General features: G+C 37.2%; 1 pseudogene; it reads right to left on the bottom strand.

Moving 5' to 3' along the window:
• Positions 1–2,211: 2,211 nt before the first annotated feature.
• On the bottom strand, positions 2,212–6,740 carry LOC107659811 (guanylate-binding protein 2-like; annotated as a pseudogene).
• Positions 6,741–7,765: the final 1,025 nt, after the last annotated feature.

The raw sequence follows: 7,765 nt of genomic DNA, 5'->3' as shown, positions 1-7,765 counted from the left end.
ATAACGGTCCGTGCAGCGCGGTTCAAACGAGTCTGGCTCTTCCGCTTTTGACGCGTTTAGGAATTCGCGTGCGCTAAAGAAATGAGAGCGCATATGAATTATCAAATTGATATCACTCGCGTTTTACTGCTACATCTGGTCTAAAATGTAGTGCTGTCATCTTGTGTTGACATTTTGAAACTGCATAGGTCTATTTTGTAAATTATGCTTGGCGGGCCATATATTATATATAGACTATTTAAGACAGTGCCGTAGTTTGGACACCCCTGAACTAGAGCAACACACAGGCTCCTGAGTCCTGCGTTGTGATACTTTGCTGTTATCTTTTTCACCATAAATGGTAATGAGACAGGGCGGGTTCTCTCAGTGGCCAATCAGTGATTCTGACACGAAAGTGAAACTAAAAGTGAAACAACACAGGTTCGGTTCAAGTATAGGTTACATGCTGGCTCTCTCTAGCTCTTCCTGCTTTCCACCTTGATAAAAAAAAAAAAAAAACTTAATTTGGTTACTGTAAACTAAATGTATAAAAACCTGTAAACACAACATACCCCAAAACACATTCTTCACAGACTCAAATATATGGATCATTTACATCCTTACTTAGCTAATTATTTTCTCAGAATGCTCTTTTTATAATTTCACTAGAATTAGGATTTTAATAGAATAGCTGGATTGTGTTATCAGAGATGTTTGCCTGATCATATTGATTAGATAGGGCAAAGGTCAATGACTTAGGGTAACTTAGTACCTTTTATCTTTTTTTTGTCTGATTGTCAACACCTGCTAAAAGCAAAAAAAATTTATAATATGTTAATAAAATTATAAGTATGATTAATAATAATAGAATAATAATTTGCTTGTAATAAATCTTACATAACCTATTTTTAATTTAACCTATTAAATAAAAAAGTAATTTATATATATATATATATATATATATAAATTACTTTTGATATATAATATATATATATATTAAATATATTTATATAAATGGTATAATAGTACAATACTAAACAAGTACCTATATTTTTTATGGGTGGGGTTATGGGAGAGTCCTCAGGTCTGACTTTGTCTTGTTCTAAATGTGATTCAGGGGCTACATTACAAAAAGTGAAATGACAGTGGTCAGATAAGAAAATATTCGGAGTTAGAAAGTTTGTGTAATACAGCCACAGGATCAAAACGAAATGATTCAAAGCATCCTGAGATTTGAATGTGGTTCTAGGTTTTCTGACAGTCATGCACCCCCGAGAGGAAAACAACCTTTGACTACAGACCTTGAAGCCTGCGACGAGATAAATAATGGTTCCTATGAGACAAAGTCTTCAAAGTTATACATTTCTTTAAAATTAACCACTACCTTTTTCAACTGTTTTTAATAAATTTTAGTAGATGGTGAAGGAAAAGCAGCCAACAAGTGGCCACCACACGAGAACACTTTAGTACGTTTTAATACTGATAGCATCCCAGGATGCACCTCAGACGAGAGAATGTCCAGAGCGGTAATTTAAGCACAGGCTTACTACCTTGAAGTAACTAACATATAGTTTAGCTTTTCTCCCTGGATTTATCACTACATAATTCCCTTTTTCACATTTTGCATATGATTTACGTATGCATAATTTATATATGATGACTTTAATCATCAAGCATGAAATAAACAGTGTATATGTGTGTTTAGTCTGCAGAGAGGAAGCCAGTGCAGCTGCAGTCCTTCAATATGAGGAAGCCCAGAGACAAACACTCTTGTTATTGCAATGCAGTATATATAGGATATTTTATGTAGTCTTCAGATCTCTTAAATAATAGGCTGAACAGCAGAATCTCTACGAGATCAACTGCTTTAGCTGCATCACAAAATCTCTTCTGTAAACTGATCTGTGGATCCATGATATCAAGGGGTTATTTTTAACAAAGTACAGAGGGAATGATACATTTCTAATCTTTCTGGGCTTTTTTGTGGTATTTTTTTCCCCAAGACATAAATACTAGCATTTTGACAGATTTTAAAGTGTTTTTACACCAGGATCACCTGCTCACACCAAGGATGATAATATAACTATAATGATGAAGTTTTAAAAATCGTTCAGAATTTTAAAATTTAAATAGCTTAATCCACACATCTATTGCATGACAGTGGCACTTTCAGAACGATTTTTTTTTCCAGCTGATGAATGAGAAAAACATTGACAGCCAATCAGCATCCACCTGAAATTAAAGAGCTTGAGCATATAAAACGGCAGATGATTGTCCGTTGGTGTGGACACTAATTGTGAACAGCCCTTTAGAGTGAATGGCATGTGTGAGAGAAGCATACAGTACTCACTCAATGCAAAAACCTGCTCTTATTTGAACCATTTCCAGACTGCAGACAGACCACGGCTAACAAAGCCCGGCAAGATCAATTCTGCTGTGGCACCGATACCATCCATAATCCGGCTGACTGTGGATGGTTTTGACTTCTCTTCTTTATGCATTTCTGATCTTAAGCGGTCAATCTGCCTCTGCATCTGGGAGGCTTGCTTCTGTAAACCCTTCTGTAGAAGAGCATCCTTCTCCTGCAATACAACACAAAACAGCCACAAGTGAAAGAATTGCTAACCATGACTTTGACCTTTGAAGGTGACTTCTCTGGAACACAGCAAAGTACATGTTTTGAAAGAAAGTGTCCTGTTCTTACTCTTAGTTTGGCTTCCAGAACTCGTTCATTGTCTCTCCTCATTCTCTCCTGCTCTCTTTCCATCTGACGAATGATCTGATTCACATGTTCCTTATGGGTTCTCTGCATGTCTTTAAACGCCCGCTTCTGTAACCGGTTCTGTTCCTCTAGACCTCTTTGCCGCTGCTCTAGAATCTCATTCTTCAACCTTTGCACTGTATAAAGAAAGAGAGACAGTATAATGAACTAATTCTGATGTAAAATCAATTGCTGAGTTTGTCAGTTACAGTTCTTTGTAGTCATTGTATCTAGTAGTCTTGTGTATCACTGAGAGCCTTGACTGATGGTTGAATGATAGAGAAGTGTGCAGCTGATTTGAACTGTACCCTCTTTTTCTTGTTCCGCTTCACTGAGAGATTGGTCAGCTTGTAGAATCATATTTCCAATATCTTCCTTTTCTTTCAAAAACTTGCTCAACACTTCTTCACTCTGTAGAAAAAAGACTGGTATCATTTAAAATGTGCTGGCAGTAATCCATAAGTGTTGTTTTTGCTACTAAAGCTATTAAAAATAGTTTGTTAAATGAAAGAAATGCACATATTAGATGAAAAAAAAGGTTGCAATTTAAAAAATTGACTAAAGCTTACACTGCAAAAAAAGGCTTATCTTACTTAGTATTTTTGTCTTGTTTCCAGTCAAAATATCTAAAAATTAAGATGCATTTACTAGATAAGCAAAATGACATAAGATAATTTGTCTTATTTCCAGGGGAAAACAAAACTATATTAAGTGCACTTTGCTTAAAACGAGTAAAATTATCTGCCAGTGGAGTAAGTAGAATATTCGTAAAACAAGAGTATTTTGCTTACCCCACTGGCAGATAGTTTTACTTACTTATTTTAAGCAAAATGCACTTAATTTAGTTTTTCCCCCTGGAAATAAGACACATTTTTGTCATTTTTTTGCAATGTACTGTAAAATTTAAATGAAAAGTGAAAAAAAAACAAAACAAAAAAAAACAATTCAAAATATTAATAAATACTACAATACCATATAAATAATGATCTGATTCACATGTTCCTTATGGGTTCTCTGCATGTCTTTAAACGCCCGCTTCTGCACCATTATTTGTGAGTGTGTTCTTGCTCTGTAGTCATTGGTCAGATGTCTGAGCATGTCTCTGTACTGTCGGTATCCTCCAGATCTCAGATATGATCCATCAAAAACACCTTTTTCTCAACTGCTTTCTTCTCTGCAATTTTGTGGATGTCAGACAGTTCTTCTGGGCGCATAGGAAGCTGAGCCATGCTGAGCATCTCTGTCATGTAGAACTGCAGGGCCTCCTCCACTGCACGGACGTTCTGGATCTTAGCCAGAGACACCACTGCGTTCTCCAAACAAGGAATCTTCCCGCTGCGGATCGCCTCTACGTAAACCTCAGCGAGATTACCCAGAGCTGTCAAGAAACACAGATTATGTAAGCGATTTTGGAATAACACCCAAAATGTAAGAAAAGAGTTTGGAGCAGTACTATGTGTTTGGATTGAAAACATCATTAGTGTCATATTTGCTGCTAGTGGAGCAGATATCACTTACAGCACCTTTAGAAAGTCGATAATAAGCTAGAAATCAATATATTGTGCATCGCTAAAATTTAGATTGATGGATGTCCTGTGTCTAAAAAGAGATTCAACATGTTTTCTACAAGGGCGTCTATGAAAGTACACACCTGTTCCAGTAATTACACGGCCTCCGCTGACGGTTTTTGGATCTGCACTGTCAAAAATGTAATGGCAGAAGGTGTTTGCCTGCTCAAGGAACTCTGAATCCAGATCTTTCTCAGTCAGCTCTTCCATTCTTCTCATGTTTTGTGGACTAGCAGGCCGAGGCAAGACAAAGCACTTCCTCACCGCAAAGAAATGGCGCAGACAGCGACGGGGCAGGTTATACTGCTCAGTCTGAGGCGAACAGCCTAAAATAAGAAATAACATTCCAAACAAGCAGTAATAATTTGTATTATATTTAAAACAATTACTATTCCTTGCTGAATAGAACAGCATAGACTAGCTAATTCTCCCATGTTCTTTAGCATCTGCCAAAACTGGTTCTCAGCCGGGGGGTGGGGTTTTTGAGATTTTAATTTAATTTTGTGCACTAATATGGCACAGCTGAAGGTAATGAATGGATAGTGTATATTGCGTTTATTGTGTATGTGTAATGCCTCACCTGATTTGAGTGTCAGTGCACTCTCCAGATACTCGTCGGATGTTATTGGCTTGTTTCCTATTTTCAGTTCCAGAGTGAAGTCACGAACAGCCCAGACAAATGATGGAAAAACACACATGAAATCTGCTGACTTGTCCTCGTCTTGACCCACTTCTGCCTTCACACGAATGTTCTCCGTCAGCTCAGTAACATAGCTAAATTCAGCGCAGTTCAGGAGGAATAACACTGGTGCTATGAGAGATTGTTTTCAATCTGTTGCACTGGATGTGCATGTTTTGTGTTTATTGTGTGAGAAGGATACTGCAGCTTTTCCAGTGCTGTGTTGTCAATGACCCCTAAGCTGTTGTACACTAGACTGCTGCTGAGAAGAACAGCCAGACAGAAGATCCATGTGTCATGTTTCTCATCCCCCTGAAATATTAAGAGACTGTCAGCTACAGTAAGTGGACAAATAGAAGTTACTTATGCTGAAATTAATGTATATTTTTGTTGCAATGGAGGCATTTGCTATGAAAACATCACTGCTGGTGTCTTCCTCCCCTACCTTCCTTACGTCACCAAGTCCCTCTGTGTCCAGCAGCACCAGAGTGTGTCCTTCTTTATAGGGGTGAGGGACACACCACATCCAGATGCCTTTGGTCTTTGATTCAATAGTGCTGCCGAGAGCAAAGCCTGAGACAGTCACAATGACATATAATTATCCAAGATGACAAATGCATGTTACATTTAAATGCATATGCAATGTAGAAAAAAAAGACAAAACTATATTATATTGTATATTATAACCACGTTTGTCTATTTATGACCCTAAGCTATCAAACTGTGCCTTGAGAAGACTTGGAATATAATGACCTTTATGAAATATACATATAAAAAAAAAAGTGTGTCTAGTACATTCATCTCCATAAATCTCCTTTTTTGCAGATTAAAGTGAGGGTATTTGAAAAAATGTATTCAGATATTTCAAACATAAATCATCGGAGAGGTGTATTCAAGTTAAGTCTGTATAAAAGAGCAGGAAAGTAGCACATCTAGACATACACACACAACCATTCACCCATTACTCTTATTTTATTGTTTTATTTTTATATTGCTCTATTTGCTATATTGCTTTATTTTGTTTTATTACACTTATTTTTTCATAAAATGCTCTCATTTGAACGCAGATAGTGTTTTCAGATACTTACAGATACAGACACACCCATTTGTTCTGTCCTCATTATCATATCAGCATGCACTGCACATGAGAAAGACTTAAAGCATTTTCTCTCACCGGACTGTTGTCCTGCCAGGCGGTTCATAAGGTAAGACTTGCCCGTACGGTAGAGTCCCACCACAGACACCACCACCACCGGCTCATTGATCCCATCCAGAATGTCTTTGGCCTCTTTTCTCACACGCAGCCGCCCTTTTTCATCGTTTTCAATGAGACACACCGGAGCAGACATGAGCCCGCCACACGCCATGACTGCGAAAAAAGCAGAGACGACCTTACAGCGTGTCACAACATGTTGTTTAAACGTTGTGTCAAGTGTCAAAAGTTTCTAAATTAAGTACAGACTATATTTGACCTCAAATCTAAAGGTCATTAATCATTATGAAATTGATAAATATATGTGCTTCATTAGTCTCAGGGTTGTGCGAGCGTGCAGTTGGGTTGATGATAAATGGACATTTAGCTTAAAAGTGATTTAACATTGAAAAGTAAGCTATATTTATAGTTTTTAATAATGTAATGATTTTGAATCAAACTATTTATTACCTTACCTATCGTTAGACGACGTAAAAATGTCGTGTTAGCTTGGTCTCTGCTGTAGTACTCTCAACACAACTGGAGCAAAAGGCTTGCAACCCCCCATAGGCCCCTCCAGGGTTGTGCGAGCGTGCAGTTGGGTTGATTATAAATGGACATTTAGCTTAAAAGTGATTTAACATTGAAAAGTAAGCTATATTTATAGTTTTTAATAATGTAATGATTTTGAATCAAACTATTTATTACCTTACCTATCGTTAGACGACGTAAAAATGTGTTAGCTTGGTCTCTGCTGTAGTAGTCTCAACACAACTGGAGCAAAAGGCTTGCAACCCCCCATAGGCCCCTCCTGTGCGATAATTCTTTTCCACCATAAATGGTACTGAGACGGGGCGAGTTCTCTCATTGGCGAATCAGTGATGCTGACACGAAAGTGAAAATAAAAGTGAAACAGCAGGTTCGGTTCGGTCACTATATAAGTGATTTCCCAGAAATCGACCGTTTAACGTCAAGACGGCTATAGGACGATGGGCGGATACTGGGAGACAACCTCATCGGTGGAGTAACGTTAAATAAGACGTGCGATTCCGTTCAGTGCGCGCAGAGAAGTAAAGCGGAGGGGGAGAGAGACTCGTGACCATCTTTACTCTAAAGTCAAGACACATTTTAAGTTTAGGTTTACGTAAGTTAACTTTGTTTTATTTATTAATTTCTTTGACATTTATTCAAAAACAAATGTAGGACATGTATTTAAGATTTTCAATTGTGCAAATGTACATATTGTGTACAATCTGAGTTTTAATGGCATGTATACGTAATTATATTTTCATGTAATAAATATTTAACGCTTAAGTTTAACTTAATTACACACTCTAATTATATCTGAAGGGGTTACTTTGAAATTCATGGGTTCGGAAAACCTAACAGGAACACGTGTTTTGTCTGACAGCTACACATATAGTAGTTAACGTCATGATAACTGGTACTTTACAAAACAAATAGGCTTAACTTTTCACCACAAGAAGATAGCAATGTACATATTGAGCGATGGACGTACAAGTACAAATAATTGCAAACGCATTTCAAAAACATTTTGATACAAAAAAAAAAAAAAAAATTTTTTG

The sequence above is a fragment of the Sinocyclocheilus anshuiensis genome, unplaced genomic scaffold (genome assembly GCF_001515605.1).
Source record: "Sinocyclocheilus anshuiensis isolate Anshui unplaced genomic scaffold, SAMN03320099.WGS_v1.1 scaffold850, whole genome shotgun sequence".
Taxonomy (NCBI): domain Eukaryota; kingdom Metazoa; phylum Chordata; class Actinopteri; order Cypriniformes; family Cyprinidae; genus Sinocyclocheilus; species Sinocyclocheilus anshuiensis.
This window is presented reverse-complemented; position numbering and strand designations above follow the sequence as displayed.